At 41.1% G+C, this 22894-nt stretch overlaps 1 pseudogene; it reads left to right on the top strand.

Moving 5' to 3' along the window:
- Positions 1-5988: 5988 nt before the first annotated feature.
- Positions 5989-6641, top strand: LOC143686555 (ubiquitin-conjugating enzyme E2 E3 pseudogene; annotated as a pseudogene).
- The last annotated feature ends 16253 nt before the right edge of the window (positions 6642-22894 follow it).

Here is a 22894-nt window from a genome sequence, read left to right as displayed (position 1 = left end):
AGGGAGGAACTGTCTGAAATGACTATTTGGAAACACTAGAGGCCAGAGAATACTGTACAGCATCCAAGGAAGAGCAGGAGAAAGAGGCAGATAAATCACAGAAAAAGCTGAACATAGCTATCTCCTTACAATGGCTACCAGCACCCATCCCCTACTCTTGTAGGAGGCTTCCACGCAGTCCCTGGGTAGCTCCTAGTGAAAGAAAGGGACATAATCCTCTTCCCCAAGAACAGGTGTGGGCACTGCTGACTGCTGATCACGGCTCTTGATGAACAAATTAGGGTCCCTTGTTACAGGTTTTGAGGGCAACCATAGTTTCAACCCTCAGTGGATGAGGCTGGGGAGATTTAAAGACACAGCACTTCCTCAGGGCTGCAGCGGACAGATAGTTGAAGGAAAACAACAGCCAGCCAAGACTTTTATATCCAGAGAAACTCCCTTTCAAAAATGAGGAACGATTAAGACATCCTCAGATAAACAAAAGCTGATGAACTCCACTACATCTGCCCGACAAGCAGTGCTTAAAGGAAAGGACACAAGATGGTGGTTCAAAACAGCATAAAGAAATTGAGATTTGTGGAAAAGGTAACCATCGGGGTAATTATAAATGCCAGTATTATTGTATTTTATTGTTTGGTATGTAACTCCACTTCTTACTTCCTACAGGTGCTAAAATGCAAATGCATAAAAAATAATAAGTCTAGTTTTTTGACATACAATGTACAAAGATGTAAGGGGTCTGCAGGACAAAATAAATGGTGGTGGAATAGAGGGGTATGGGAAAAGTATGTGTGCATGCTGTTGAAGTTAAGTTGATATGAAACCAAATATGATTATTATATATTTAAAATATTACATTTTAACACCATGATAACTGTGCTGGGTAGGTTCTGGGGTCGACTTGGCCAAATGACCATGCCCAGTTGTCTGGTCAGGCAAGCACTGGCCTAACTGTTGCTGCAAGGATATTTTGTGGTTGGTTGATTAAATCATCAGTCAGTCGATTGCATCTGTGACTGATTACATCTGTGATCAACTAAGGTGTGCCTCCCACAACGAGATACTCCAATCAGTTGAAGGCTTTCAAGGAAGAAGGGAGACTCTTTTGCTTCTTCAGCCAGCGAGTCTCTCCTGTGGAATTCGTCCAAACCCTGTATCAGCCTGCCCTACAGATTTTGGACTCTTCTGTTGCATGAGACACCTTTATATATCTCATATTTTCAGATCTCTCCTGTTGGTTCTGTTTCTCTAGAGAACCCTAACACAGTAACCATAAGGAAAACAGATGAAAAATACATCCAGATAGAAATCAAATTTGATACAACTCAAAAAAGCGAATGACTATAAAGGTAGGCTTTAACAGAAGTGAGGAACACAAAAGGTATCAGACTTGCAAAGGCTAAATAGCAAAATGGCAAAAAAAAAAAAAAAAAGGCATGTATTATCAGGAGTGACTTTAAGTGTAAATGGAACAAAGTCACCAGTGAAAAGGCAAAGATTGGCAGAATGGATGAAAAAGCATGACCCAACTACATATGCCTGCAAGATTCATTTCCATGTCAAAGATGCAACAAGTAGGTTGAGGGTGAAAGGATGGAAAAATATATACCATGCAAGTAGTAACAAAAGAGAGCTGGGGTGGCTATATAAATATCAGGTAAAATAGACTTTATCTATAAAACAGTTGCAAGGGACAAAGTGGTCATTATATACTGATAAACCGGACATTCAACAGGAAGATATGACAATTATAAATACATATGCACCTAACAGCAGAGCCCCAAAATTTATGAAGCAAATATTGACAGATTTGAAGGGAGAAATTGACTATTCTACATTAACAGCAGAAGATGTTAGTGCACCACTCTCAATAACGGATAGAACATCTAGTCAGAAGATTAGTGAGGTAGTACAGGACTTGAACGATACGCTAAACCAACTAGACCTAACAGATATATGAAGGACGCTGCAGCCAACAAAAAACAGAAGACATTTTCTTCTTGAGTACACATGGATCATTCTCCAGGATAGACCATATGCTGGGTCATTAGAGGTATACAGTATGTCTCCTCTGACCACAGTGGAATGAAACTAGAAATCAAAACCAGAGGGAGAAATAGAAAATTACCAAATATGCAGAAATTAAATAACATTCTCTTAAACAACCAATGGGTTAAAGAGGAAATCTGAAGTGAAATTAAGAAAATTGAAGTGAATTAAAATACAATATTTTATGGGATACAGTGAAGGCAATGGTGAGAGGGAAATCTATAACTCTAAATACTTATGTTAAAAAAGAAGAAAGACTTCAAATCAGAGATCTAAACTCAAAACTGGAAAAACTAGAAAAAGAAAAGCAAACTAAACTCAAAGGAAGCTGGAGGAAGGAAACAACAAAGATTAAAGTGGAGATAAATGAAATAGGAAATAAAAAAACAATAGAGAGAATCAACAAAACCAAAAGTTGTTTCTTTGAAAAGACCAATAAAATCTACAAACCTTTAGCTAGACTGACAAAGAAAAAAAAGAGAACATACAAATAACAAAAATCAGAAATAAAAAGAGCTATTTACTACTGAGCATGCTGAAATAAAACAGACTATAAAAGGATACTATGAACAACTGTATGCCAATAAATTAGATAGCCTAAACAAAATTGGCAAATCCTTGGAAACACACAAACTACCTACATTGACTCAAGAAGAAACAGATCTCAACAAACCAATTACTAATAAAGAGATTTTGTGATCAAAAACCTCCTATCAAAGGAAGCCCAGGGCCAGATGTCTTCAGAGGGGAATCTCTCATACATTCTAAAAAGACTTAACTCCAATTGTGCTCAAACTCTTCCAAAAAATTGAAGAGGAGGGAACACTCCCTAACACATTCCACAAGGCCAGCATTGCCCTCATACCATAGCTAGATAAATTTACCACAAGAAAATAAACTACAGACCAATTTCTCTTATGAATATAAACACAAAAATTCGCAACAAAATGTTAGGAAACCAAACCAACAGCATATTAAAAGAAATATACACCATGATCAAGTGGGATTTATCCCTGGTATGCAAGGTTGGTTCAACATAAAGAAATCAATTGATGTAATACACCATATTAACAGAATGAAGAAAAAAATAATCATCTCAACTGATGCAGAAAAGGCATTTGACAAAATATAGGACTCTTTCTTGATAAAAACACTTAGAACACTAGGAATAGAAAAAAACTTCCCCAATATGATAAAAGGCATATATGAAAAGCCCACAGCTTACATCTCACTCAATGGTGAAAGGCTGAAAGCTTTCCCTTGAAGATCAAGAACAAGAGAAGGGTTCCCATTGTCTCTACTATTACTTAACATGGTACCAGAAGTTCTTGCCAGTGCAGTTAGACAAAAAAAAAGAAACATGGCAAGAAAAAGAAAAAGAAATCCAAATTGGAAAGGAAGAACTAGAACTTTCCCTATTGACAGATGATATTATCCTATATACAGAAAAACCTGAAGAAGAAGAAAAAAAAACCTTCTACTACTAACAAATGAATTCAGCAAAGTGGTGGGGTATGAGGTCAACACCCCCAAATCAGTAGTGTTTCTATACACAAGCAATGAACAATCAGAAGAAGAAATCTAGAAAAAAAATTCCATTTTCAATAGCAACTAAAATAGTCAAATATCTAGGAATAAATCTAACCAAGTGTGTAAAGGATTTCTACACAGAGAACTATAGAACATTGCTAAAAGAAATTAAAGAAGACCTAAATAAATGGAAGGATGTTCCCTGTTCATGGATTGGAAGACTAAATATTATTAAGATGTCAATACTACCTAAAGCAATTTATAGATTCAATGCAATCCCAATCAAAATTCCAACAACCTTTGTAGAAATGGAAAAGCCAATCAGCAAATTCATATGGATTTCAGTGATAGAATTCTCACCTGCCATGCGGGAGACCTGGGTGCGATTCCCAGTTCATGTACCCTCCCCCCCCAAAAAAAAATTTCATATGGAAGGGTAAGGGGCCCCGAACAGCTGCTGCCATCTAGAAAAAGAAGAATGAAGCTGGAGGACTCACAAAGCCAAACTAATCAAAACAACACGGTACTGGTACAAGCACAGGCATATATATACACCAATAGAATAGAATCAAGAGCTCAGAAATCAACCTTCACATTTATGGCCAACTTATTTTTGACAAGAGGGACAAGACCACTTAATTGAGAAAGGAAAGTCATCAACAAATGGTGCTGTGAAAACTGGATCTCTATTTGCAAAAGAAGAAGGAGAAGGAGGAAAAGAAGAAGGAGGAAGTGGAAGAGGAGGAAGAGGAGAAGGAGGAAAAGAAGAACCCCTACTTCATACCACATACAAAACATCAACTCAAAATGGATCAAAGACCTTAATATAAATGCTAGAACTATCAAACTCTTAGAAGAAAACGGTAGGGAAGCACCTTCAGAAGTTTGTCCAATAGGCAATGATTACTTAGACTTTATATCCAATACACAAGCAACAACAAAAAAAAATAGGTAAATGGGACCACATCAAAATTTAAAACTTTTGTTCCTCAAAGGACTTTATTAAGAATGTAAAATGAGAACCTACACAATGGGAGAAATTATTTGGAAACCACATAACTGATACAGGATTAATATCCAGAATATATAAACAAATCCTTCAACTTAACAACAACAAAAAATACAATTAAAAATGGAGCTCCAAAGAAGATATACAGTTGACCAGAAAACACATGAAAAGACACTCAACATCATTAGCTATCAGGAAATGCAAATCAATTCCACGAGATACCATTTCACACCCTTTAGAAGGTCTGCTATTAGAAAAATGGAAACTAGCAAGTGATGGAGAGGGCATGAAGAAATAGGAACACTCATTCATTGCTGATGGCAATGTAAAATGTGCAGCTGCTGTGGAAAACAGTTTGGCGTTTCCTCAGAAAGCTAAGCATAGAACTACCCTATGACTTGGCAATCCCGCTATGTTATACCCAAAAGAATTGAAAATAGGGACAGGAACACATCTTTGCACACCGATGTTTATAGTGGTATTATTCACAATTGCCAAAAGATGGAAGCAACCCAAGTGTCCATCAACCAATGAATGGATAAAGTGTGGTTTATACATACAATGGAATATTATTCAGCTATAAATAGGAACGAAGTTCTGACCCATGGGACAGCACGGATGATCCTTAAAAACATCATGTTGAGTAAAATAAACCAGACTCCAAAGGACAGATATTGTCTGATCTCATTGTTTTGGAATAATAAGAATAAACAAACTCTTAGAGTTAGCATCTAGAATATAGATTACCAAGAGATGGGATGGGGATAGGAAACAGGAAGTTAAGACTTAAAATGTACAGGGTTCTTCATTGGAATGATGGAAATGTTTTGGTAATGGGTGGTGGTGGTGGGAGCACAGCACTATGAATGCAATTAACAGCACTGAAATATATGTCTGAATATGATTGAAAGGGGAAATGTTAGATTTTATATGTAGTAACAGAACAAAAATTTTTAAAAGAAATCCAAGGAACTACACTACACAAGGAGCCCTATGTTAAACCATAGACTTTAATTAATAGTACAATTATAAAAATGTTCTATCATCAATTGTAACAAATAGTCCACACCAGTGCATGATGGGTTGTTATATTTTATTCATGATTGTTCTGTAAACCTACAACTTCTTTCATTCAAAGTTAAAAAAAAGAAAAAAGAAAAAAGAACTGCTTTGGAAACAGGAACTCTGATTCAAATCCAGTGAAAATATAAAGTGATACAACATTTCTGGGGACAATTTGCTAATATGAATTAAAACCTCCATATGCACCCTCCACCCTCGGCTGCCTCCGTTTCCTTAAGGAAGGGTTTTTTTCTCCCTCCCTCCCCCATACCATAGCAGCGCGCGTGTGGGCCAGGCGGGTCGGGTGGCTGAGTTTTCCAGGAAATAACTTCACCAAGATGTCGAGTGATAAGCAAAGGTCGGATGATGAGAGTCCCAGCACCCGCAGTGGGAGGTCAGATGTGGATGGGCGAGATCCAGCCACTCCACAGCCTGAAGAAGAAGCAAGAAAACCTTCTGCTCCCCAGTAGAAGCAAAACACCAACCTCTCTAGCAAAACCACTGCTCAGCTATCTGCTGGAGCTGGAAGAACTCAGAAGGAGCTAGCTGAAACATCCCTCGCTTCTCCTCCTCACTGCAGTGCTGGGCCCCTCGGGGAGGACATTTATGAACGGAGATGGACTGTCCTTGGTCCACCAGGTTTTGTATCTGCGGGTGGTGCGTTTTTTCTGGATATCACATTTTCATCAGATTGTCCATTGAAGCCACCAAAGGTTACTTTTCGCACCAGAATCTATCACTGCAGCACCAACAGTCAAGGAGTCATCTGTTGGGACATCATCGAAGACCGCTGGAGTCCCGCTTTGCCTGTCTCAGAGGGATTGTTGTCCATCTGCTTCCTTTTGACAGGCTGCAGCCCTGCAACCCTCTAGTTGGAAGCAGAGCCACTCAGTGTTTGAGCAACAGAGCAGAACATGGCAGGAGAGCCAGCCAGCCGGCCAAGGGACACGCAACCAGTAACTGCCATGACTTCGACCCCACTCTGCTGTAAATCTTTAAGGCCTTCTCAATAGCACCTCTGTGGATATGTTATGCTGGTTCTGCTCCCTGCTTTGACTCTTGGGAGACTGGGAGACTCCCCCAAAAGGTAAATGCTATCAAGAGTAGAACTTTGTAGCCGTAGATTCGCTACGTTTAAAACGCCTGCTTGCCAGTCTTGCTTCTTTGGGGTATCAAAATGTATTCTGTGATGTACTAAGGATACTGGTCCTGAAGTCTACCAATCATCAGTGCATTTCAGCCTAATTCCTTATCCGCATGAAGTAACAAAGTAGCCGTAGATGACTAGGAATTAACGTCATTTGTATTAAACCCAGATCTACTCCTGAGTACGTGGTACACGCTGTTGTGAAAAATGTTTTACCTTTTACCGTTGTCGATTTGTAATAAGAGGATTTTCTTTAATCATCTGGAGCTCAGAGAGCACCTAATATATCATCTCAAACACAATAAACCTGCTCCTGGAAAAAAAAATCTCCATATCGTTTGACTCACTTTTTGGGATGTCTCTTAAGAAAATAATTCAAATTATATATAAAGATTACATATAAGAATATTAATCATAGAGTTCTTCATGATGATTTTAAAATTGTGAATAACCTAAATGTCTGAAAATAAGGACTGGTTTAATAAATTTTGTATATATATAAAAATAGAATATATATGTGTGTGTGTATATATATACAAATAGAATATATATGTACACATACAGGGATATATAATAGAATACTACACTATACAGCTTCCCCAAATCGTGTTTTCAAAGAAAATTATAGAAGAAAAAAGTTTGTCGCGATACTTTGTATGCACTGGGATAACAAATATGGGTAGAGGAAGAAGGAGGAGGAGGAGGAGGAGAAGGACTAGATCAGAGGGAAGAAGACACTACAGGTGGTTGGGAAGCTGTGCCCATCCTTGAGCCAAGCCCTGGCCCAGGGGACTGAGGTAGCTGAGTGCTCCCTCTAGGTCTCTTGCCCGCTCCTTTGGCAGGAGGCAGGGCCCTATGACAGAAGCTCTCCAGAATCAAGTAGTGTGGGGCGAGGAAGTGTCCCAAGGGAAGGAGTGCCGGGCAGACAAGCATATCAGCCAGTCCTACCTTGAGGAAATTGATGCGGGGAAGGGGGCGGTGTAGCATCTGCTGTGTTGGAATTCCTAGTGGTGAATCGAAGCATGCGCTTAGACAGCCACCTACAAAGCACGTCCCCTAAATAGTTTTTAAATGTTTCCCAGAAGCTTCACAATAGGAAAAAATCAGAAATTGTTAGACTTCTTTGCATTTATTTTGCAGTTTAATATTTCCTTCTTTTGAATTAAATATGGAGGGGGTGCTGCCCCCATTCTCACGCTGTGTCACGTCTAGACTGCTGGCCAGGCAGGGTCCCCAGCCCCCTTGGGTGGAGAGGCTGCAGGAGTACTGTCCTCAGGCCTTGGGAGCAGAAGGGCAGGGAATAGGGACAGGATACAGTGGGAGGACGGCCAGGAGAGGCCAAGGTTCCTGGGCCAAGGTTTGGTACAAACCCCAGAGGACAGAGTGGGGAGAAGGAGCCAAAGGTGAGCCTGGTGTCTGAGGAGAAGCCAGGAAAACAGAGGGGAGCCCCCGGGGTGGAGTCCTGTGTTCACAGCACAGCTTCCCAGCTTCCCAACCTCTTAGCTTTTTTTTTCCCCTTTTAATAACATATTTGCATTCCAGTACAGGCAAAGTGATGTGATGTCCTTTTGTTTTTTGTTTGTTTTGCTGGTGTGAGTTTATGTGAACATTGTTGTTGTTTTTCTTTATTTTTTATTGTGACAACATACACACAGTTTAAATTTCCCATTTTAACCACTTTCAAGTGTACAATTTAGTGTGTTAATTGCATTCACGATGTTTTGCTACCCTCTCCACCATTCATTACCAACAATTTTCCATTACCCTAAATAGAAACTTCCACCCATTAAGCCTTAACTCTCTACTCCCCACCCTCAGCCCACCTCGGATAAATAACCAGTAATCGACTTTTTGTCTCTACGAATTTGCAGTATGGTTGTTTCATGTGAGTGAGATCATATGACAGTTGTCCTTTTGTGTCTGGCTTGTTTCACTCGACCTGATGTCTTCAAGATTCATCCACATTGCCCCATGTATCAGAACTTCATTCCTTCTTTATGGCTAAAGGATATTCTTGTATCTATACCACATTTTGTTTATTCATTCATCTGTTAATAGACACTTGGGTTGTTACCTCCTTTTGGCTATTGTGAATAATGCTGCTAGGAACATTGGCTTACAAATATCTGTTCAAGTCCCTGCTTTCAATTCTTTGGGGTGTATACCTAGAAGTAGGACTACCAGGTTATAGTCTAATCCATATGAATAAAGAAAGTGTCTCCTGCTGCTATGGACAAAGGATGTTCTTCATTATCAATGTCTTCCTTAGATTAGTGCCTTCCCCTAGCAAGGGTTACTCTACCCAGGCTGGATCCCATGGCCAGACAGTTCAGCCCAGCCTTCTTCAGCCAAAATCACCATCAAAATCGCTTTGTCCCTACTGTGCGCAGCCCTGCCCATGGCTGGAGAAACCGGCATATGCCGGGTCTCTGGGGGGCATTTCCTTTCAGCGATGCTGAGCTTCAGTAACTGCTCTCTCTTGTGGCCTCCACCAAGGCTCATCCAGTCTTTTCCTTTTCCAAACCCCCTTCACCTCTTCTCTATAACTTGGAATGTCTGCACTTAGTCAACTTCTAATGGGCAACTTTCTGAGTGGAGGGGGGAGGGGCTTCATTATCTCTCCTTCAATCTGCCCACTATCAGGAAGGGTTGGTTCTATTGTGATCCTTGGTTTTGGTGGATGAACAAACTGAGTGCAAGGAGGTTAGCTTGCTGGAGGTCACACAGTTCATAGCAGAGATGGGGTCTGAATGCCATGGTCAGGTTTTTTAGCCAGAGCCTAAAAGCTTAAGCGCTACCCTTTACAGGCTAGTCTGGCACCCAAAGTGCCACCCAGGAATGACAAGGGTCAGCATCACACATTCCCAGCAGGCTCATATGCACGTTCGAGTTTGAAAAGTACTGGGGTCTTGTTACACTGCAGATCCTGAGTGAGCACATCTGAAGAAGGGCCTGAGATTCTGCCTTTCTAACTAGATCCCAGAAGACCCTGATGCTGCTGGTCCATGGATGACATACGGGGAAACAAAGGTTCACCCTCGCAGCCAGCTTCTGCCTAAGATCTCGCTCTCTTCTTCCACTAACTGGTTTTTCAGTAGTCACCAACTTCCTAACAGCTCTGTCTTTTCTTGGTCCTCTTCCTCCTTGACCTTCTGTCCCATCAGACGCGGTTGACCAAACTCCACAAAGCTTGGCATGAAAATTTTGCCCTAGCCTGCCCTGATTTCTTCCCACCTCTCAGACCTGTCCCCTTGATTCCAGTTCTTAATTCTACCTCTCAGTTACAAGTCTACCTCCAAGTTCAGATGACACCCAAAACAAATTTTCAGCCCTGGCTTCACCCTAAATTTCCAACCATGCTTTTCTGATTTCTGAAACTCAGGGCCTCAAAAGAAATTCATTATTTTTCCATTTAATTCAGTGAAACTCAATAAATGCATATTGCCAGTCATTGTGCTATGAGTTCCCAGGGTTGTGCTGGTAAACTGGCTTTCCTAAAGAGAAAGTTCTGATTTATAGTTTTTGTCAAATTCCATAGTGAAAATACGCCCACCATGGCTGATTTCAAGTGTCTGTCATGATGTCACTGAACATGGAATTGGGAAGAGATGGGTCAGCCATTTCCCCAATGACTTCACTCAAATCCTAGACTTATCCTTGTCACTTTCCTCTTCCTTGCACCCTTGCGAAAGTGGCGATTTTAAAACAAGACCCTAAAATTCTTTGAAAGTAGTCTGTGAGAAGTTAGAGAGGAAAAAAAGAGAAAAAAAAGAAGTGTGGCAAATGAAAAAAGTAGCAAAATGCTAGACTTAAGCCCAATCATTTTGCTAATTACATGAAATTACAAATAGTATAAACCCTCCAATTAAAAGGCAAAGATTAGGGGTGCAAGCGTAGTTCAGTGGTAGAATTTCCGCCTGCCATGTGGGAGACCCAGGTTCAATTCCCACCCAATGCAATTCCCCACCCAGAAAAAAATTTCAACAAATGGTGCTGCAATAACAGGATACTCACATGGAAAAGAATGAAGTGTGACCCTGCCATGCAGCATACAAAAAAGAAAAAAAAAATGCAGAGATTACCATGAATCTTGATTTTTATTATCATGAATCCTGATTTTAAAAATAAAACAAGAGGACTTCCGGGTCAAGATGGCGGCTTAACAATGTGTGCATTTTAGTTCGTCCTCAAGAACAACTACTAAGTAACCAGAAACAGAACAGAACAGCTCCTGGGGCCACATCAGGGACCAGACACACAGCGTACCCCAGTCTTGACCAGCTGGACCAGCTGAGAGCCCCCCCAGAACCGTGAGTTCCCAAAGGTGCGGTGGCCAGCGCCCCTCCCCCACGGGCCGCTTCCCAGAGGGGAAAGGAAAGGACTTTGCCAGCAGCAGGGACTGGGCACAATCAAACGCCAGTTGTGGAACTAATTAACAAATTCTGACTACTAAAAACAGGCCCCCAGCTTAGGTGAACCTGGTCAAAGCGGAGGTTGCTCATTTTTGCCCCGGTGCCAAGGGGGCATGGCTGACAGAAAAAGGGGGGGGAAAAAAAGAAGGAAACAGAGGTTTGTGGCTGTGTTTCTACAAAGGCTTGAATGCCTTTGGATATAGTGGCAGGACTACTTCTCAGGCTGCAACTGCCCCAGGCATAGGCAGAAGTGAGCTCTTTGGGGGGTTTGTCTGGAGCCTGTGCCTTCCCCAAGGAGGGATGAAGCCCAACTCAGGTGGAATCCCTCCCTCAAGGAATTCAGACACCAGGGCTTGGTAATTTGAAGCCATTAAAGCCAGCCCACAACCTCTCCTCTGTCTCCACCACGCCCCCAGCAGGGAGAGTCCACCAAAGTTAAAGGAACTGCATCATCTTACGCTGATGGGACCTGCAGGCAGACAAGCACCACACACAGGGCAGGATAAGAAAAACAGAGTCCAAAAAAAAAAGAAAAACAGAGTCCAGAGACTTCACAGGAAAGTCTTTCAACCTACTGGGTCTCACCCTTAGGGAAAACTGACGCAGGTAACTCTTTCCTCCTCATAGGAGGATAGTTTGGCCTGGGAAAATCTGGCTGGGGTCTATAATATCTAAGTAGACCCTCCTAAGTGTGGGGGAAAAAATACACCACACAAGCAGGGCAAGAAACAAGAAAACAAGAACTGAAAAATTCTCCTCTGTTAAACAAAACTTAAGCTAGAGGTCCAGATAAAGCTGAACAGAATGTCAAAGAACAGATAGACAACAAATTCATCCAGCAAGAAAACCGTAGATAAAAGAAGTGAAAGCAATCTCCAGAATAAACTAATTAAGGTAATTAAATGCCTAGACGCCAGCAAAAAAATAACAAATCACACTAGGAAAATTGAAGATGTGGCCCAGTCAAAGGAACAAACCAATAATTCAAATGACATACAGGAGCTGAAACAATTAATTCAGAATGTACAAACAGACATGGAAAACCTCATCAAAAACCAAATCAATGAATTGAGGGAGGATATAAAGAAGGCAAGGAAAGAACAAAAAGAAGAAGCTGAAAGTCTGAAAAAAGAAATCACAGAACTTATGGGAATGAAAGACACAGTAGAAGAGATGAAAAAAACAATGGAAACCTACAATGGTATATTTCGAGAGACAGAATGTAGGATTTCTGAACTGGAGGATGGAACATCTGAAATCCAGCAAGAAACAGAAACCATAGGAAAAAAAATGGAAAAATATGAGCAGGGACTCAGGGAATTGAAAGACAATATGAAGCGCACGAATATCGTGTTGTGGGTGTCCCAGAAGGAGAAGAGAAGGGAAAAAGAAGAGAAAAACTAATGGAGGAAATTATCACTGAAAATTTCCCAACTCTTATGAAAGACTTAAAATTACAGATCCAAGAAGTGCAGTGTACCCCAAAGAGAATAGATCCAAATAGACATAATCCAAGACATTTACTAATCAGAATGTCAGAGGTCAAAGAGAAAGAGAGGATCTTGAAAGCAGCAAGAGAAAAGCAATCCATCACATACAAGTGAAGCCCAATAAGACTATGCACAGATCTCTCAGCAGAAACCATGGAGGCGAGAAGACAGTGGGATAATATATTTAAATTATTAAAAGAAAAAAACTGCCAACCAAGAATTCTATATCCAGCAAAAAGTCCTTCAAAAATGAGGGAGAAATTAAAACATTTTCAGACAAAAAAAGCACTGAGAGAATTTGTGACCAAGAGACCAGCTCTGCAAGAAATACTAAAGGGAGCACTAGAGACAGATACGAAGACAGAAGAGAGAGGTGTGGAGAAGAGTGTAGAAAGGAAGACTATGAGTAAAGGTAAAAAGAAGGAATATTAGTTATGACATATAAAATCCAGAAGGCAAAATAGTAGAAGAAAGTACTACCCATGCAGTAATAACACTGAATGTTAATGGATTAAACTCTCCAATCAAAAGACATAGTCTGGCAGAATGGATCAAAAAATAGGACCCATCTATATGCTGTCTCTATTCAAAGGACATGAGGGCAAGGACACAAATGGACACTTACACACCAATGTTTTAACCTTGTGTCTAATGCTCCTTTTATCTACCTTATCAACTGATGAGTAGAACATATGGAATAAAAATAAATAATAGGGGGAACAAATGTTAAAATAAATTTAGTTTGAAATGCTAGTGATCAGTGAAAGGGAGGGGTAAGGGGTATGGTATATAAGAATTTTTTTCTGTTTGTTTTATTTTTCTGTTGTCTTTTTATTTCTTTTTCTGAATTGATGCTATTGTTCTGGGAAATGATCATGATGATGAATATGCAACTATATGATGATATTGTGAATTGCTGAGTGTATGTGTTGGGAATGTTTGTGTTTCTTGTAATTTTTTTATTTAATAAAAAATTAAAAAACAAGATACAATTCTATGCTATGTATAAGAAATATACTTTAGATTTAAAAATATAGATAGGGTAAAAATAAAAGGAGAGAAAAAGATACAACATGCATAAGAAAGTTAAGTATATTAATATTGGACAAAATGAACTTCAGAACAAGGAATACTATTGGTATAAAAAGAGATGCTGAAAGGGTCAATTCATCAAGAAGACACATCAATGTAAAATGTGTAGGGCGGGCCGCGGTGGTTCAGCGGGCAAGAGTGCTTGCCTGCCGTGCCGGAGGACCCCGGTTCGATTCCCGGCCCTAGCCCATGTAAAAAACAAACAAACAAACAAAATATAATAAAACAAGAAAATGTTTAAAAATGTTTCCCTTTCTTCCTCCCTTCCTTCCTTCCATCCTTCCTTCCTTCTCTGTCTTTCCTTCCCTTCCTCCCTAAAAAAAAAAAAAAAAAAAAAAAAAAAAAAAAAATGTGTATATAATTTCAGGGTTTCAAAATACATGAAGGAAAAAATGACAGAACTAAAAGGAGAAAGGAACAAATCTACAATTATACGTACAGAGATCAAAACTTTTTTTTCAGTAATTAATAGAGCAAATAGACAGAAAAGTAGTAAAGATTTAGAAGACTTGAACAACATCATCAACCAAATGGACCTAATTGACATGAATAGCATACTCCATCCAGCATCAGTAGATTACCCATTCTCTTCAAGATGCGCATAGGGCATTCATTAAGATAGACCATTTGCTACACCATAAAACAATGGATAGATCCATGTAAATGGAATAAAAGCATAGATTATATTCACTGACCACCATGGAATTAAATTAAAACCAATAATAGAAAAAGTATGGAAAATCCTGAAATATTGGCAAACTAAACAGTATACTTCTAATTAGCCTGTGCATCAAAGAAAAAATTCCAAGAGAAATTAGAAAGTATTTTTGAACTGAATGATAATGAAAACCCAACAAAATTTGGAGGGAAATTTATAGATTTAAATGCTTACTGAGAAAAGAAGAAAAATCTAAAATCAACTACTTAGGCTTCCAGTCTGAGAAACTGGTAAAAGAAAGGCAATTTAAATCCAAAGTAATAGAAGGGAGGAAATAATAAAGGCAGAAACCAAAGAAATAAAAACACATATGCCATAGAAAGACAATGAAATTGAAGGCAGGTTCTTAGAAAAAAATCAATAAAATTGTAAATCTCTAAGTAGACCTGTCAAGGAAAAGGAGAGAATACACAGATTTTTCCCTAAAAAAAAAAGGTGGCATCATTACAAATCTTGTAGATGATAAAAGAAGAAGAAGGAATATCATGAACAACTTCATGTAAATAAATTTGACAACTTAGATTAAGTGAGAAAATTATTTGAGGGGCAAAAATAACCAAAATTGGCCCAAAAATAAATAAGAAAACAGAACTAGCCTAATCAATTAAGGAAACTGAAGTTGTAATTAAAAATTGAACAGCTATTTGCACACCAGTGTTCACAATTGCATTATTCACAATTAACAAAAGGTGGAATCAACCCAAGTGTCCATCAGCAGACGAATGGATAAACAAAATGTGGTCTCTTCATGCAGTGGAATATTATTCAACCATAAAAAGGAGGGAAGTTCTGATACATGCAACAACATAGGTGAATCTTGGAGATATTGTGGTGAGTGAAAGTAAAGCAGACACAACAGGGCAAATATTGTATTATCTCACGGAATAAGGAAATTCATAGTAGAACACAGGTTACCAGGGACCAGATGAGGGAATGGGGAATTAACGCTTAATGGGTAGAGTTTCTGTTTGGGGTGATGCATGGAAAAGCCACAGTGATGGGTGGTGGCGAGGTGCACAGTACTGCAAATGTAACTATCACCGCTGAATTATATGCTGGAGTGTGGTTAAAAGGAGAAATGTTAGGTCATATATATGTTACGAGAATACATTAAAAAAAAAAAAAAGACTAACAGTGAATTGAAATATAAACTATGGACTATAGTATAATTATAATAATATTGTCGCATCAATTATAGAAGGGGTACCATACCAATGCAGAGTTAATAATAAGGAAAGCTGTGTGTGTGAAGGAGGTGGGTAAAAGGGAACCCTGTATTTTCTGCATAGTTTTCCTGTAAACCTATACTTTCTCTAATAAAAATAAATAGATGAACTTAAGGAAAAAAACCTTCAACAAAAGGAAACTTTAGGCTAAATGGCTGCACTGATAAATTCATTTGAAAGTTTAAGGAAGAGACAATGCCAGTCTTTCACAAACTCTTTCAGAGAACGGAAAGAGGAGAAGGGACCTCTTCTCCAGCCTTACCTCGACACCAAAACCAGACAAAGACACAAGAAAAGAAAACTACACACCAATATCTCTCAGGGACATAGTGGGGCTCATCTCAGGAATACTAGGACAATTTAACTTTTGAAAATTAACCCTTATAAATCAGTTTTACAGTATTAACAGAATAAGGGAGAATAACTACATGATCAACTGAATTGATATAGGAAAAAGATATGAAATAGTTCAACCTGCATTCATAATAAAACTCTCAATAAGCTAGAAGAGCAATTCTTTTTTTTTTTTTTTATTGGGCAGGCACCAGGAATCGAACCCGGGTCCTCGGGCTTGGCAGGCAAGCATTCTTACCTGCTGAGCCAAAAGAGCAATTCTTTAACCTGACATAGAGTATCTATAAAAACCTATCACTCATAGCAGACTTAATTGTGAGTGACAACACATACCACTTTAGATCAGAAACAACAATGATATCTGACCTCACAAATTTTATTTAGCACTTCATGGCAGGTCCTAGTCAACAAAGAGGATTGTGTACAAAGAAAATCTTTAAGAAACTATTTTAAAAAACTAATAGAAATAATAAGTGAATTCAGCAAGGTTACATGACTCAAGGACAATATAAAAATCAATTATATATTTATGTACTAGCAAAGAACATTTGGGAAATGTCATTTCAAAAATGTCACTAACAATAGTATTAAGAGAAACATGACTTACTTAGGGATAAATTTAACAAATTATATCTAAAATATGAACACCAAAAACTAAAACACTAGTGGAAAGAAATTAAAGAAGACCTAAATAAATGGTAAGATACACTGCATTCATGGGTTGGAAGACTCAGTGTTGTTAAGATATTAGTTTTACTCAAATTGAGCTATTGATCTATAGATTCAGTGTGGTCCCAATCAAAGCCTTAGAAAGTTGCTTTTTTTTTTAATTGAAAAGATGATTACAAAATTTATATGGAGATGCAAAGGACCTAAAATAACCAAAAACAAATTCTAAAAATAAGAACAAGGTTGGAAGACTTATACTATCTGTCTTCACGATTTATTATAAAGCTGCAATATGTTGTACTGACATGAATATATGAATATATCAATGGAATAGACTAGAGGGTCCAGCAATAGGGCCAGGCATAGATGGCCAATTGATTTCCAACAAAGATGACAAAGAAATTCAACAGGGAAAAGATAGTTTTTTTAAAATTGGTGCTAGAACAACTGGACATCCATATGGGAAAAAAAATGAACCTTGAATCTGATCTCACATCATAGACAAAAATTAACCCAATATCATTCAAAAAGCTAAACTTTGTAAAGCTAATACTGTAAAAAAATTTGGGAAGAAAAATATGGAAAAATCTAATGACCATGGAATAGGCAAAGATTTTTTTTTGATAGGACACAAAAAGCACTATGATAAAATTCTTTTAATGGATAAATTGGACTTCAACAAAAATAAAAATATCTGCTCTTCAAAGACACCATTAAGGAATTGAAAAGGAGGGCTGCAGACTGAGAGAAAACATTTGAAATACAGTGTCTGACAAAGGATTTGTATCCAAAATAAATGAAGAACTCATAACTCAATAATAAGACAAACAACCACAATTTTAAAATGGGCAACAGATGTGTTCAGATGCTTCCCAAAGGAAGATACATTTTAATGTCCAATAACGCAAAAAAGGTGCCCAAACGTCTTTAGTGACCAGACAGAGGCAATGAGATATGCCACAAAGGCACCAGAATGTTTAAAGTTAAAAAGACTCACCATCCCAAGTGCTGTTGACAATACAGAGCAGCTAGAACTCTTGCATAGCCTCACACCTTCTAGTGGAAATATAAAATGTTACAACCACTTTGGAAAAGTTTGACAGTTTCATATAAAGTTAAATATACCATTACGTACAACTCAACAATTTCACTCCTTACTTGTAAGAACTGAAAACACAAGTCCACACAGATTTGTAAATGGACATTCATAGCAGAATTATTCATGACACCCCTATATTGGTAATCACCCAAATGTCCATCAACAGGTGGATGGAATGGACAACTAATTATGGTATATCCATACAACGGAATACTACTTTGCAATCAGAAGGAATGATTTATACACACAATAACAGGAAGGAATAAAAACAAAAAACTACGCTGAGAGAAGGAAACCAGACACAAAAAAAGTTCATAGTGTATGATTCCACAGATAGGAAATTCTAGAACTCTCAACTGGGGACAATTTTGGCAACATCTGAGGACGTTTTGATTGTGATGTCTGCACAGATGCTCCTGGCATCTAGTGGGTAGAGACCAGGGATGCTGTTAAACATCTACAACGCACAAGATGACCCCAGGAGCAAAAAATTATCCAACCTCAAATGTCAGTGGTACCAGTCGAGAAGCACTGGGCTTAATTAATCTACAACGACAGGCAGCCCATCAGTGATTGTCTCAAGCTGGGGGTGAGAGAGGGAGGATTGACTGCAGAGGGAAAAGAGTGAAGAAATGTTTTATATCTTGCTTGGTGATGGTTACACTTGTCAAGACTCAATGAATTATACACTCAAAAGGGAGCATTTTATTTTATGCAAATTACACCTCAATAAAATTGATTTTTATAAAAATGACTCTGAATGGCATTCCCATCCAGCAGGTAACTGAAGGGCATGGTTCTAACTTATAAATGTCTCTGAGCAAGCCTCAGGTACTGAATATACTGAAGATGTTTTCTTCACTGGAGAGGACCGGTGAGATAGCAATTTGGAAACCCTTTCCATCCCATCAAAGTGCGTCGATGCTTTTTAATACAATTTGAGAGGGTGGAATCAGGAGGGGAGCATATGGGCAAGAAAAAAGAATCCCTCTGGTCAATCAATAGTATTATATCATATTATAACACACCTACATATGTGTGTACATGGACACCTTCACATGGCCATTTGTACACATACCATTTCCATGGTACCTGACACAAAGAAAGCACATAAGTGTCAATAACCTTTGCCCTAATGCCACATTCTGCATGCTTTTATCTATATCTCCATTGATGTTCTGATCAAACCAAAAGCCTCTAACCTCTTAGATGGAGTGCAGTCTCTCTGAGGGGAGGTGTTGTGAATAGAAGGCAGCTTCTACAGGGATCTTCTCAGAAACTCAGCAACTTTCAGCGCTGTGCTAGCGCCAGCTCCTACCCCTTGTAAGCTCTTCTTGTGCACATCTCCTCCCAAGTGCCGGTGCAGTGACCTCAGAGGAACGGTTTGAAATCGGTCACGGTGGGGAGCATGGAAATTGGCAAACGGGACTAATCCAGCCTCGCTCCCTTGGAGAGCTGGTTGTTAGCGTTTGCCAGCACCTTGCTGCCTCTGACTCAGAAAGAAATGAAATTCATACTCAAGAGCGAATACACGTGGGTGCAAACACGAACGCTGTGCTTTGGAACTTGTGATTTTCCCCCTTATGTCACAAAGACACTTGCAAGCTGCCCTGAAGATCCTTCTTTCTGTAAAAAGAAAGCAAGGGTGGGGGTGGGGGAGCCTGGATAAGTTCCACATGGTGTTTTAAAAGAAAATCCTAATGGGTAGCAGAGGGGACTTCTGGTTGAACGAAACAAAACAAAGTGTTTATTTTAAGACCCTGTTCTTTGTGCTGGGATAAAGCGGTTCGGGGGTATAGAGATGAGTGAGATTTTAGTCATGTCCTCAAAGGAATGATCGAAAAGCTCCCATGTGGCGAGGGCCAGGGGATCAGCCTCTGCACAAGGTGGTTCAGTTGTTCTCAAGCCTCACAAGCCCCAGTGCACTTTGCTTTGCTCTAGGTGGAGCAGGGCGCCCTGTGACTGCCTGTGCCTGACACACCCTCTGCTTTTCCAAGCCAGTAAGGCCACGGCCAGGGGAGGGGAACGGCAAGGAGCATCCCTGCCTGTGGCCGCAGCCCCGTCTGGAAATCCTAGCTCTAAACTTTCGGAGGGCGGGCCTGGCCCGGCAGGTCAAGTTCATGTCCACCTGGCATGGGGATATGTGAGCCAGGCCTGATGCCCCGAGTGTGGTTCCGCAGACATCAACAAAACTGATGTCCTGGAAGTGGGAGCTATAGAGAGTCCTATGATTCAAGGGCTCTCCTGGCTTTTTTACCCCCCTTCATCAAAGAACAGGGTTGGATCACTGCAAGATACTGGCCAATGTTCTTGAACCTGGAAATCAGTCCTGGAAAGGTGAAGGCTTCTTTGAGCTCTATCTGAGGTCAAAGGCTGGGGACAGGTGTCCTTTACCCACCCCCGGGGGGGTGAGGAGCGAGCCCCTGCCGGAGCGGGGCCCAGAGTCCAGGCCCACCGGGCTCTGAGAGCTTCATGGGGCCTGGGGTGGGGCAGGTTTGGGGTCATCAGGTCCAGCCCCCTGTCTCCCTGTTCTGGTGAGAGCACCTAAGGAGGAGTCATGGGAGAAAGAGAGCCACTCAGGACCCGCTGTCTCCTCAATCTCTCTTTCTCTCTCTCTCTCTCCACTGTCACTCTGATAGTGGGACTTTAAAAACTTGATTAACAACAAAAAAGTAGTAATAAAAGAAAAGAAAGACCATACAAAAGAGCAGGGAGGGGAACTGTAGGTACAAATCAATGAAACCTTTAAACCTTCTACGTTGAAAAAGTCTGCGTTGGGCTGTTGTCTCTGGGAGCGCGCTGAATGACTGGGAAACTGTTTTTAATAAACAAGAGTTCAAACACTGGGGCTCCGTAGCCAACAGTCACGCCTTAAACTCTAAACTTTACAGGAAAACTCTTCCAGTCCCTTTGAACTTTCCTTCCCTCTCGGCGGAGCATTCCAGTGTTTATGCATTTTTTTGAGATTGCTGGCAGGATCCCGAGGCGCTTTGAATCCTTTCCCCCTCTTTAGCAATCTCCTGCCTTCAGAACCCATTAATGCCTCACTCAGCAACATCAAGGTATTGCTTTGAAGTCCCTTCTGGCTACAGGCCTCTCACACTCTTTGGTTACTGTGCAATCAAATAATTAAATGGATTCTCAGAGAAAAAAAAATCATTCTTTTCCTTGGTAATTAAACACTCCAGGTTGGGCAGGAGCACTGGGCTGCCAAGGGAGGAGAATCTAGAAAGACTTCCAGCCCAGGAGTCTTTGCTCGTGGCCTCCAGGGGAGAAAAATAATAACGAGAAAATAAGCTCGGTCCTCACTTCCCTTCTTGCTCTGGCAGCTTCCCCTTGCCCCTGGCTCCGGTCTCAGGAGCTCCCTTCCTAGGAGTGGGGGCCGGGGGCAGAATCCCCGCCGAGAGGTCCCTTCTCGGGGAGCTGCAGGGGTGCGGCTGGGGTTGCGGGCAGGAGGCATCTCCCGGCCAAAGTAAGCCCGTCAGACACTGTAGCTGCTGGAGGGCAGGGAGCCCCGCTCAGCCCCTCTCCCCTAAGGAGGCAGAAGGAGGGGCAGGAAGAGGAGGGCAAGGGGGGCGGGAGGGGAGAGAAGAGAAAAGGGTGAAGGAGGGGAGGAGGAAGGGGAAAGAAAGGGAAGGAGAGGAAAGAGAAAGAGAAAGAAGTGACTAAGAGTAAGAAGGAGGGGTGGGGAAGGGGGTGGGGCAGGGGTGGGGAGGAAGGGACACCCTTTAAATGAGAGAGCAGTAAGGGCGGAGGGGAGGGGAGCGGGAGGGGGTGGAGGAGGTGGGGGGAGCAGGTCTGCTAAGGCTGCTGCTGCTACTGGATTCTACTCGCTCCATCTTCCGGGTCCCTCCTCTACCGGGGTTAGCTTCTCCCAGAACAAATCTGACTCCCACCCTCCAGGCAGAGCCCCAGCTGGACAAGTCCAAGGCACCCTCCTCCACCTGCTCTACTTTTATGGCCTCCATCTCACTTCTCTTCCCCACCTGCTTCCAGGATGACCTTTCCACTGTTCTCCTGACCAATTCCTAGGACCTTAAGCCTCAGCATAAAGCTCAGAAGTAACCTTTCTCTGGGGAGCATCAGCAGAGGTGCTCCCTCCTCTGAGTCTCCAGACGAGCTTGAGGAAAGCAGCTTCTCCACACTGAATCGTAGTCACTCAACCGGGTGCCCCTCTGGGGGTGGAGGGTGACTGTCATCATCTCTCTGTCCCCTGCTCCCGGTGGAGCCAGATAGGAGTTCTTTAGTAGGTACTGGTGAGACTGCTGGTGAAGGATACCTGCAGAGAAGAGCCAAAGCAGGCTTCGGCCACAAGAACCACTTTGAATAAAGCCCGTTACAAGCCCTAAGCCCTTGATGGGAAGCAGTAGGTGCTGCGGCATCTCTGTCACTCCCCATCTCGGTCCTCAGAGCTGCCAGCTCCTCTCCAACCTCTCGCTGGCCATTCGGGACGAGGCGATGTGCAGCCCTGCACTCCAGGAACCTAAGCTCTCTGACGTCCAAACCGACCTTGAAAGCAAGATCCCTTCCTCGGGAGGGAAACTGTATTAGTAGTCAGAATTTTTTGGTTGAGTATGATAAAAACCCAAATCATATCAGCTTAAGAAAACAAGAGGAGATAACAGGGTTTATGAACTCACAACTACCTGAGTCTCTAGTAGCTGAATTAAAGGTCTCAAGTGATGCAGTCCAGGCTTGGTTGATCTTTCTCTTGCCCCCACATCCCACACCTCCTCTCTCCATTTTGTGGCTCTGGTTTCCTCTTTGCTGGTATCAGTCTCAGGTATGCTCTCTCCACACCACGGCCCTCAAAAGCTCTGTGTCCTCTCTTACCATTTTAGAAATCTCCAGTAGAAAGACAGGACTCATCTCTGAATTCAAGACATAAGTCCCAGGGCTGACTCTCATTGGACCAATTTAAATCACATGTCCATCCCTGAGCCAATCACTGTGGTCTAGATGATGGAACATGCTGATTGGTCAGTTCTTGTGCCCATCTTTGCGGGGGGGGGGGGGGGGGGTGTTTCCCACAGGAAA

The sequence above is a fragment of the Tamandua tetradactyla genome, chromosome 6, assembly GCF_023851605.1.
Source record: "Tamandua tetradactyla isolate mTamTet1 chromosome 6, mTamTet1.pri, whole genome shotgun sequence".
NCBI classification, from domain to species: Eukaryota; Metazoa; Chordata; class Mammalia; order Pilosa; family Myrmecophagidae; genus Tamandua; species Tamandua tetradactyla.
Note: the sequence above shows the minus strand (reverse complement) of the source record. Positions and strands in the feature narration are given on the sequence as shown.